Source organism: Phacochoerus africanus, chromosome 1, assembly GCF_016906955.1.
Source record: "Phacochoerus africanus isolate WHEZ1 chromosome 1, ROS_Pafr_v1, whole genome shotgun sequence".
Classification (NCBI taxonomy): domain Eukaryota; kingdom Metazoa; phylum Chordata; class Mammalia; order Artiodactyla; family Suidae; genus Phacochoerus; species Phacochoerus africanus.
This window is the reverse complement of record NC_062544.1, coordinates 211,442,480-211,454,203: the sequence shown is the minus strand read 5'-3', so window position 1 is coordinate 211,454,203 and position 11,724 is coordinate 211,442,480. Positions and strand designations below refer to the sequence as shown.

The window sequence follows — 11,724 nt, the reverse complement described above, 5'->3', positions numbered from 1 at the left end:
CTAACTGGTATCTAGTGTCCCTTCCAGCCCTTCCCCCCAAACCCCAGGAGCAGCCTAACGCCCCACAGACGGTCAGCCAGCTGGGGCTGTGGGCGGGGTTGGCAGGGATTAGTGAGCCAGGTGAGCCTCTCCTGTGGCTGATCTCAGGGATGTAATATTGAGCTCAGGCAAGTATGGCCTTGCTCTCTCCCTGGGACCCAGTGTGATTCAGGGCCCATAGCGTGGCTTCCCCACCAGCAAATGAGCTGCAAGACACCTTTCTTGGCAATGGGCTTAATGAGGGCTCCGGGAATGTCTGATTATTCATCTGTTTTGCAACCACAGCAAACTCCCAGCGAGAAGAGGAGGCAGCTAGCGTGGCTTCCTTCCTGAATTAATGACTTCGGTGTTAAGAATGACTAATCAGTTCAGCACGGAGCTCAACAGGGTGGTCGAGTCGGGGCTGCGGTGGCGGCGAGGCAGATGGTGCAGATGAGGCCGAGGGGGCTCAAACCTTCCCCGCCTCTGCTTGGATGCCTTGGGGTCTCCAGGCTGCTCTTAAGGGCGCAGACTTGGGGTCAGATGTCCCATGCAGACACCAATCTCCACTATCTCTTAGAGCCTTTCCACCTGGGACATTGCATCAGCCAATTGCAGACCTCCCTTCCAACAGCCTCAGCTTAGGTCCTTCAGAGGGAAATCTAAAGGCTTACAGAGAAATCCAGGAATGAAATCCAAAATACACCATTTGGGGGAACTCCTGTCATGGCGTAGCAGAAACAAATCCACCTAGTATCCATGAGGACGTGGGTTCGATCCCTGGCCTCGCTTAGTGGGTTAAGGATCCGGTGTTGCCGTGAGCTGTGGTGTAGGTCGCAGACTCAGCTCAGATCCTGCGTTGCTGTGGCTGTGGTGTAGGCCAGTAGCTGCTGCAGCTCCGATTCAACCCCTAGCCTGGAAACTTCCATATGCCATGGGTGCAGCCCTAAATAAAACAAAACGAAAACAAAAAATAAAATACACCATTTGGTGGGATATACCTACCATGTCCCTAAGAACGGATTTTGAAATTAATCTGTTCCTAGGGGAAGACATAAAGGTGGTGGGGAGGGTTCTTTTGGGGACACTTTTGGGACAAGAACTGTAAAAGGGGGACTCCTTTCTGGCTGGTTTTCTTACCCTCTTATCTCAGGCAGTTTATTGTCGACTCAAGGATTAATGGGGGCTGGAGGAACTATTTCTCCTTCAAGGTCTCTGGCTGTACAGTGTGCCCCCCTCCACCCCCATTATCTCTTCAAGCTTCCCTTGCCAGGCTTGTCCTGGCCCAGCCCTCTGCTTTCCAGCAGTGATTAGGCAACTGCCCTTTGCAATGGCTGGAGGGCACGCCCTGATGGTTGCCCAGGGCTCCTGGCCTCACCTGGCCCGAGTCCTGCAAAAGCCCTTTCCAGGGTCCTGAGGAGCTCCCTCCTCTGCTCCCAGGCCAGGTGGTGCTCCCCCATCAGCCCCCTGACTCCCTGGACAAGAGGGGTCCTTTCCTACTGGCTCCTCCAGTTTGGCTTCATTTGGAAACTGCTCTCCTGCTTGACTCACCAGATGTGCGGCCTTAGCCTGTGCCATCCTGGACTTGAACCACAGGCTGTCATTGAACACCCTGTGCATGTGGGGTCACCTGTCTCCAGCAGCATGCGCTGGGTTCTGTCTCTGGGGTTGGTCCTGGGACCCTTCCCTCAGACTTTGTACAGTCAACCAACTCCTGGTGGTCAGGTCTCTAAAATTCCCCATTCTTTCCACCGTATCTTCTTTCCAGACCTTCGTGGGCCAAGATGCTCCCTTGAGATTGAAGGGGAATAGCTATTTAAGCAGGGTTCTGCCCAACATAGATGCTCAGTTAGTGGGTGGATGGTTCTTATCTTGAGCAACGCCACATTTCCTCTGCCCTCAACACTTTCAAGGTGGCTCATGTGACCTCTCCCTGGACCAGCCGCTCAGGTGCCAATCACTTTCTTAGGCACAACTGCACCTCCCTTGGGACAATGGGAGCAAAGCCCATCACATCAGTGGGCCCCTGCTGCTTACAAGTTCATCAGCTTCCCAACCTGGCAGAAAGGAGCTGGTCCTTGAAGAAATCTTCTACAGCTAAAATCTTTAGTAATTTTAGCATGAGTCACCCAACTTGGCCTTTTTCTACCCACCCCCATGAATTCACTTTACATGCTTGCTCTGAGTAGGCCAGAGAGGACCTCCCCAAGAGGTAGACACACCTCCGAGGACATCCCAAATATGAGGTGAGATTTATCCTTATTCAGAGACTTTTAACATCTGGATAGCGGATCTCCCAGGGTAAACTGCTCCAGGGGATGCTCCTGGCCCCTCCCTCTTCTGCCAGCATCTCTGGGTCTGGGTTTTGGATTCCCTCCACCCCCCACGTGGCCAGTGCTGGTCCCCAGTGCTGGTTCTCCACCCCCACCCCGGCCCCCTGGCCTAGGGAGCACAGCCCCTGCTCCTCAGCGAAGAGATGATGCTTAAGGATGAAACATACACCAACACGTGCATTTCCTGAGACTAGAGACGATGCACTGCCTGCTTTACGATGAACTAGCTCTTTGACTAAGGAGATTTTTTTTTTTCTTTCTTTTCTGTTCTCCAGACCATCCTCTTCCTTTCGGGTGCTTTTCACACCAAGACATGGAAATCACAGGGTATGGGCAGTATTTTTTCCCTTTAGAAATCCTTTTTCAGGCAACTATGTCAAGAATGTTTTCATACTTTGGGTTGGATAGGGAGGGAGGAGGACACAAAAAAAGGCTTCATCCCCCCAGATGGGTATTTCTCTGAAAACAGACATGCAAATGTTGGGCTTGTCAAACCCTAAAATGTTTTCTTTCTTCTTGAGGACTGTGGCATATGGCCTGCTGGAGATCTAGGGAAAGGAAGGAGCCTCGGTGGTTGGTGGAGAAGTGTGGGAAAGGGCGGGCGGAGGCACGTGCCAGGTAAGTGGGGCACGGGGACAACCTCCCATTGTCCTGGGCATGGAGGCGTCCCTCCTTAGTCCCTCAGGCTGTGCGAGGCTGGAGCTCAAGCCGGATGCACCAGCTCTCACGCAGGTGCCCTGACATCTCAATGCCGTGCTGGTGGGGGCCCTGGGTCTTGCCACCCGCCCGACTGAAGCTCACACCTGCCAACTTGAGCATAACATTGGAGATTTAGGGAGACATCATCATGCTGGGAGCCTCCTGAGGCTTCTGAAGGTGAAGATTCTCTCTAGATTCTCCTCCACCAAGAGATCTTTGTTTGGGGTGGGGGCAGGAGGGGTGGGCACACAGATTTAGTCAGTGCTTCCTGGAGGCTGCTAAATAATTGCAAAGCATCTCAGGAGGCCCCTAGATGATTTCACAGCTCTGTGGGAGAGAGAGACAGAAAACATGCATGCTAAAAGCAGGGCAGCTCCGGCTGAATGCAAAAAGAGAGGTGCTACCCTCCCGCCCACTCCCATCCAAATATGGTTAAAACATTTATGTCCGGTGAGAAATTAGCTTTAAAATATGCTATGGCATGTGTAGCTTTAGAGAAGAGCAGTTCTAGGAGTTCCTGTTGTGTCTCAACAGTAATGAACCCAACTAGTATCACCAAGGATGTGGGTTTGATCCCTGGCCTCACTCAGTGGGTTGAGGATCCAGCATTGCCGTGAGCTGTAGTGTAGGTTGCAGATGTGGCTGGGATCTGGCATTGCAGTGGCTGTGGTGTGGGCTGGCAGCTCTAGCCAATTCAACCCCTAGCCTGACAAAAAAAAAAAAGAGAGAGAGTAGTTCTATTTTTTTAGGTTTTGGTTTCTCACTCCCCAAGCCTTTGCCTAATGAAAATCTGGAAACAGGGCAGGAGGTATCCTCCTCTGCATGCCTGGGGCCTCTTGGGTTGGGCACAGGTCTAACTGAGGCTGCAGGAAGGACCATGGTGTTGGCTGCTATCTGACCAATCTCTCTGGGCCATTGTTTTAAGGATTGAATGAGGTTGTGGCTTTGATTATATTTTGTATATTATAAATCAACATATTATTAAGAAGTAGTGTTATTTCCTTGAGAATGACAGCCCTGAAAGCCCTAATGATGTCTTCAATTTCTTCAGCATCTACTATGTTCCAGGCATGAAGGACTTAACACATGTTACAACCAACTAGAATGTAAACTTGATGAGGGTCAGGGCTTGGCCTTGTTCCCTATGGTCCCAGGGCCTAGAAGAGGGGTGGTCACAGTGATTCTTCAACAGGTATTTCTTGGAGGCTGAAACAGGAATTTCTAATCCTGATGTCCCCCTGGATGTTGACCCTGCTCAACACACAAGGATATGGAGGCTTAGACAGATTGAGGGGCCTGCTCTGGGGTTCACTGCTGGCTATGTATTGATTTAGGACCAGAGCTCAGTTTATCTATCTGTGAGTTCAGGCCCCTTCCATAAAGCCCAGGCCTGCTTGGGGCCCTCAGATCATCTGTCTCCTGACTTTATTGGGCTTAGTTGTTCTTGGCAAAGTGGGTTGTTGTGTGTCAGGAAGATGTGGCATCCTAGTGACAGCTTCAGGGACAGGTGGGCTCTCCTTCCTGGTTCTAAGAACTGGGCAGAAAGTCTCCCCAGTTAACTTCATAAATGCCCGAGCTCTTCTTTTGAGACAAAAGTGGAATAGCATCAATGGTAGGCAGAGAAATGGTTCCCCAAAGATATCTATGATCTGGTCTTTGAAGCCCCTGCATATGTTATGTTACATGTCCAAGGGGCATTAAGGTTGCAAATGGAATTAAGATTGCTAACCAGCTGACCTTGAAATGCAGAAATTGTCCTGTCTTATCCAGGTGGGGCCAAGCTAGTCATGGGGCTCTTTATAACATGGAAGAGGGAGGCCGGAGAGTCAGTGTCAGAAAGAGGCCATGTGACAAAGGCTTGCCTTGCCATTGCTGGTTTTGAAGGAGGAGTAGGGGTCCATAAGCCACAGGATGCAGGCATGCTCTAGAAGCTGGAAAAGGCAAGAAAACAGATTCTCTTCTAGAGCTCCTAGGAAAGGAAACAGCCTGGCCAACCCCTTGATTTTAGCCCATTGAGACCCATTTTGGACTTTGGAGCTCTAGTGCCATCAGATGATACATTTGTGTTGTTTGAAGATACTATGTTTGTGGGGATTCCTTACAGCAGCAATAAAAATCTAATACAGCATCTTAGCAAGGGGCAGACCTCAAGCAGGTTTAGCTGGTACTTCGGACTCAGGACAGACATGGTAGAAGCAGACATAGCCTTCCAAGGCGTTCCAGAGACTGTCTCCTCCTCGGGCCCTCTGCCAGCAGCCATGGCACAGCACCTAGGTGTGCACAGGCTTTAAGCAGCTTTATGGGGGTGCTTGGGGCACACCCCACCCTGAGGCCATCTCACGTACCTCTCACTTCCTCAGGCTTCTGCTGTGTGGCAAGGACACTAACCAATGTGCATCCTGGAACTGCATGGGCCCACCCTTGACTGATAAAGACAGGAACCTACAGGTAAATGCTTCCTCCTTTCGACCCTTGGGTGAGCAGTTCTGAGATGCTTTTCATAAAGCCCTTTGGGAGTTTCCAAGGATTGGAGCACTGGGTCCCCAAGTGCATGTTGCCACAGTCATGCATCCTTGGTGAGGCTCTCCCTTCTTCCCTGTTCCCCTTGCAACAGAACCTCCCTCCTGCCTCCAGGAGGGACCATTACCCAAATGAATACCTGATGGAGACCTTTCTTTCCAGCTCTGCTTTTGGAGGGAACTGCTAAGACAATATGCTTGAATGGAACAGCTGCTCCTCTCACACTTGCTCAAGAGGGTATGCCCTGTCCAGTCTCCCAGAGCTGTGTGGAGCTCATGAGGCCAGGGCTAGCAGGTGGTAGGGAGTCCCAGGACTTGCAGAGGGACTCACTGCGGTGGACAAGTCTGTCTTGGGGTCTTGGCTGAGGATGCTTCCCGGTCTAATTAAAGACAGATGAAGTCGGGGGTTGAGGGGGAGTTGCCAGGCCCTTGGGGACATCAAGGGCCCTGCTCATTTAGTCGCTTAAGTCCCCTGACTCTGGTCGGCTTCCCTCAGAGCATGCCCACTGTATGAATACCAGAACAGATGGCTTTCTGATGAACTTAATTACATCATTAGCAACTGGGCTACAAAAATGGGTGATTTGAGAGCGGCTGGGAAGCTGGAAGCCTTGCGGCCCCACGGCCGGGCAGCTGTTCCCGGGGCTGGCTGAACATGCCTTTGCAGTGGGCTCCTTCCCAACCCCCACCCAGGCTGCCCCGTCACACCTCCTATAGGCTGAGCTGTGCTCTCTGATCCTGAGGCTTTCCCAACAGCCATTCCCAGAACAGATGGAAACGGATCTCTTGGGGACCTCCAGCTGATGCGGATTTCACAGTGGGCGGAAGCAAGTGAGAGGGAGCAGATAAGCCACCCCTTCCCACGGCCACTCGGGAGGCCACACTGGTTGTTCAGCTGTCCACCCTCATTCCTTGTGCAACGGGTAGGGCTTGAAGTGGGGGGGGATCCATTTCAGGGGAGGTGAGCCTGGAAGCTAGGAATATGACATGTCCCAGTCCCTTACGCTTTTAAACCTGAGCTCCAAGGAGCCGCAGGGGGCCAGAGACCCCTGATCATCCCTGCTGCAGCCAGCGCGGAGTTTCTTTCCAGCTTCATTGGCGAGCACTGCTGCAGAAAAAGCTAGACCAGTCGTGAGTCCCTGAAAGCTCCCTCCCCCTCCTCTCACTTCCTGTCTTGTAGCCTCAGCTTTTTGCTGTCATCCCAGTCTCCTTTCTGTGCAAGCACGGCTACCTCATTCCTCAGATGCCACTTTCTCCCGGCAGCTCTCCCCTTCTGCCTCCCCTCCCCCCAGTTTTAGCCGCAATCCAGCCCTCCTTCCTCCGCGGTCTCCAAGCGTGTGTCCCGCAAAAATACACCAGTCACTTTATGCCCTCGATCATAATTATTTCCGTACTTGGTTCATTTCTGCCACTGGTCCTCTTCAGAGCAGGGAATGGCTTTCTTGGCTCCACAGTCTCCATGGGAGATGCCTGGGAAAATGTCTTTTGGTTTGGTTGCCTTTGTCTTTTTTTGTTTGTTTATTTATTTATTTTCTTTTTAGGGCTGCCCTTGAGGCATATGGAGGTTCCCAGGCTGGGGGTTGAATCAGAGTTGCAGCTGCCGGCCTACACCACAGCCACGGCAACGCAGGATCTGAGCCAAGTCTGTGACCTGCACTGCAGCTCATAGCAACGCTGGATCCTTGACCCACTGAGCAAGGCCAGGGATCAAACCTGTGTCCTCATGGATCTGAGTCAGATTCGTTACTGCTGAGCCACGATGGGAACTCCCACCTATTTATTTATTTTTAATGAAAGCATATTTGATTGACAATGTTGTGCCGATTTCTGCTGTACAGCAAAGTGACCCAGTCACACATACATACATAGTTTCCTTTTCTTGTATTGCCTTCCATCATCACCTATCCCAAGAGATTGGATGTGATTCCCTGTGCCATACAGCAGGACCTCATTGCTTATCCATTCTAAATGTAATCATTTGCATCTACTAACCCCAAACTCTCCGTCCACCCCATCCTTTGTGTTTATTTTTAATGAGTCCATGTGAAAAAAAACTGACATCAAAAGCTGCTTTTTCTAAAGACCCTATTTTAGTTGGATCTGGCTGCCGTAACAAAATGCCATAGGCCAGGTGGCTTAAATGATAACCATTTATATCTCATAGTTCTGAAGGCTGAGAAGTCCACTATCAAAGAGCCAGCTGATTCGTGTCTGGTGAGAACCCTCTTGCTGGTTTCCAGGCTGCCACCTTCTTGCTCACATGGTGGAGAGAGAGGGGGCTCTGGTCTCCTCCTCTTATAAGGACACAAATCCTATCACAGGGGCCTTACTCTCATGACTTCATCTAAACTGAATTCCCTGCAAAGGCCCCGCTTCCAAATACCAACCAACTGGAGATTGCAGCTTCAACATGTGAATTCTGAGGGCGAGGCACAAACATTTCATCCACAGCCTATCTTGCAATAACAACCTCTGCACTAAATAGTGGGAACTGTGCTCAAAGCAACCCGATTTCAAGTATCTGCTGTGACGGGCATTGGGCTGGGCGTTGGCAAGAACAGATGAGTTGTGGGTGAGACCCAGTGGCTGCTCTCTGGGAGCTCGCAGTGGAGTTGCCACTGCTCATTCAAACAACCGGGCACTGTAAGGGTTGGGATGGCTGGCGGGGTGGGCCGGGGGTGGGGTGGGGTGGGGAGGGGGGCAGGGCCTGCCTGGGGCCATGGGAGGGAGAAGGGGCCTCCTGGTGGGGCGTGCCACTGCTCACTGTCTCTGGGTGGGCTCCAGCACCAACCCCTGCCAGGCCCTGATGGACTTTGAAAACATAGTCCTGGGTACACGCCACGGGAGAGTTAAGAAGCCTCTTCCTCCTTTCAGTTGGTTGGTTTATTGTCTTTTCAGGTTTTTCAAGGCATTACCAGTCCCCACCTACCTGACGTTTTGTGAAATTTTGGATGGTGATGGGTATAGAGTAGTGCTGTCTGGCACACTAGCTGCTGGACACATAGGGCCATGTAAATTTGTTTAAATGAATTAAGTGAAATAAAATGTCAAACTCTGGAGTTCCCGTCGTGGCTCAGTGGTTAACGAATCCGACCAGGAACCATGAGGTTGCGGGTTCGATCCCTGGCCTTGCTCAGTGGGTTAAGGATCCGGTGTTGCCGTGAGCTGTGGTGTAGGTTGCAGACGTGGCTCGGATCCTGCATTGCTGTGGCTCTGGCGTAGGCCAGCGGCTACAGCTCTGATTTGACCCCTAGCCTGGGAACCTCCATATGCCACGAGATCTGCCCAAGAAATAGCAAAAAGACAAAAACAAACAAACAAACAAACAAAAAACCTCAGTTTTTCAGTCACATTATCCATGTTTCAAATATTTGGTAGCCACATGTGGCCAGTTGCTGCCATATTGGACTGCACAGACTAGAACCTTCTATCATCACTGCAGTTCTGTTGGGTAGCCCTTGTACAGAAAGTTGCTTTTCAGCCACCAGTCTTCAGTATTTTATTTTATTTTAATTTAATTTAATTTTATTTTATTTTTATGGCTGCACCTGTGGCATGTGCAAATTCTTGGGCCTATGGACTGAATCCGAGCCACAGCTGTGCTGTGGCAATGCTGGATACTTTAACCTACTGTGCCAGGCCAGGGATTGAACCTGCACTTCTGAAGTGACTCAAGCTGGTGCTATCTGATTCTTAACCTATTGCACTACAGCGGGAACTCCCTAGTGTTTTATTTTTAAAGGTTAGATACTTTTTGTTTTCTCCTTCTACCTTTTGTTCTAAATGATCGGTCCCTTTGGTCTCTTCCCAGAAGTTTTTGAGGACTCAAGTTGCTAGTATTCATGCTAATACCCTGTAGGTCTCACCGCTGCTGTTCTTCATTCCACTGCAGCAAATAGCTTTGCATTTCCGTGCCTCGTTTTCCATAGGCTGTTAATACTGTCCCTATTGCCCATCCAGCCACTGTAGGAACAAATGCAAAGGGCTTTAGGCAGCCAGAAGCAACAGAAAAACCAAGAGGCCAAAGTAATAAAGATCTTTTTGTACCTGGGGAGACCCTGCCCTTCCTCCGATGAATCACATTGACCTGGGACTGCCCCTGAGAGGGAGGGGAGTTGCAAAGAGAGCCAGATTTTCTAGGAGCTGGCTTATTTTTTTTAATTTTTTAATTTAATTTTATTTTTTGTGTCTTTTTGCCTTGCCTAGGGCCGCTCCCGTGGCATATGGAGATTCCCAGGCTAGGGGTCTAATTGGAGTTGTAACCACCGGCCAGAGCCAGAGCCACAGCAATGCAGGATCCGAGCCGTGTCTGCAGCCTACACCACAGCTCATGGCAACGCCAGATCCTTAACCCGGTGAGCAAGGCTAGGGATCGAACCTGCATCCTCATGGTTCCTAGTCGGATTCATCAACCACTGAGCCACGACAGGAACTCCGGAGCTGGCTTTTTTAAGTTCGACTAGAATTCCTTAAATCATGGCACCTACATGACAGATGGAGAAAACATCATGACAAGCTATCTGAGTTATAAACCTACTATTAATGATAATATATAATTTATGTTTTTTTGTCTTGTTTTGGTTTTCTTTTTTTCTTTTTTCTTTTTTTTGTCTTTTTGCTGTTTCTTGGGCAGCTCTCGTGGCATATGGAGGTTCCCAGGCTAGGGGTCAAATTTGAGCTGCACCTGCCAGCCTAAGCCATAACCACAGCATCATGGGATCTGGGCCACACCTGTGACCTACACCACAGCTTGCAGCAAGGCTGGATCCTTAACCCATTGAGAGAGGCCAGGGATCAAACCCGCATCCCCGTGGACACAAGTCAGGTTCTTACCCTGCTGAGCCACAACGGGAACTCCAATACATAATATATACTGTGCTGTTCCTCCAGACAGGTGAATTCTCTTTCACACTTGCTATTCTGTTTATACTTTTGATATCCTAAGAGTAAAAGGGGGTATTTTTGGTGTGACAGCCAGTGCAACTTTCAGAGTGTTTTGCAGTCTGCTGGGAGCCCATGCGTAGGTAACACTCCTACGACAGCACGCTGGGGTTGTCACTCATATAAGGATATCATTGACAGGATTCTCAGGGCAGTCACTACATACACAAACCCCTCTGCCTAAGGGACAGAGTTGGCTGACCGAAGAGGAAGACCTCAGTGGGTAACATCATGCCCTCATTCCTTCCCCTAAACTTTGCTGTCCCTGTGTTAGTAGTGGGCAGAGGGAGACAGTGGAACCAGACTCTCATCCTCCAGGTGTAAAACCAGTTACCTAAGAACTTACTAAAGTGACTCGTTCTGCTGAAATAAAATCCGTTTTATGTGGATGTGATTTACCCGGCACCAACCTGCACCCGGCACCAACGAGCTTCCTTCTTCCCTTCCCGCTGCATCCTTCAATTCAGATATTGGCTTAATCAGCAGCCACTGAACGCCTCCTGCATGCTGTGCCCTGGGCTTGGAGAAACATCTGGGATGCAGAGAACACAAGGAGGGCCGAGGGTCAGGGCACTCACCATCCACGGTGGAGATGCTGCTTGTGTCAATAGCACAGCAGGAGTTCCCATCGTGGCGCGGGAACCATGAGGTTGTGGGTTCGATCCCTGGCCTTACTCAGTGGGTTAAGGATCTGGCGTTGCCGTGAGCTGTGGTGTAGGTCACAGACATGGCTCGGATCCTGTGTTGCTGTGGCTGTGGTGTAGGCCGGCAGCTACAACTCTGATTGGACCCCTAGCCTGGGAACCTCCATATGCCGCGGGAGTGGCCTTAGAAAAGGCAAAAAGACCAAAAAAAAAAAAAAATAGCACAGCAGACTGCACGCATGGGTGGCACAGACAGAAATTACTGGGCAAGAACATAGATGCAAGGAGGAGCCATCAGAGTTGGCCAAGTGCTTCAGAGCTTTCCTCTCCGGGGGCTAGTACTGCTTTCTCCCAGGGTCCTCACCTGGGGCTCCCTAGGCTTTGAGCAGCCTCTGTAGCTGGTGCTTGACAGGACTGGGTGGGGAGGCATCCTCCCACTCTCCCAGGATCTTCCAAGATCCTGTTTCCTCAGCAGGATCAGGAGCTGGAAACTGTTTCTTGTGACTTCAGTGAATGTCAGCCCGAGAAAAGGCTCCAAAGAGAGTTGAGTCCAGTTTCCCTCATTTGAAG

The 11,724-nt window shown here is 50.6% G+C and overlaps 1 long non-coding RNA gene across 1 annotated transcript; it reads left to right on the top strand.

Annotated features, from left to right (window-relative positions):
* The first annotated feature begins 1,210 nt into the window (after positions 1-1,210).
* Positions 1,211-6,951, top strand: LOC125113034 (uncharacterized). Its single transcript, XR_007131310.1, has 2 exons — positions 1,211-2,969; positions 5,411-6,951. It is a non-coding gene; the product is annotated as an uncharacterized LOC125113034 (long non-coding RNA).
* Positions 6,952-11,724: the final 4,773 nt, after the last annotated feature.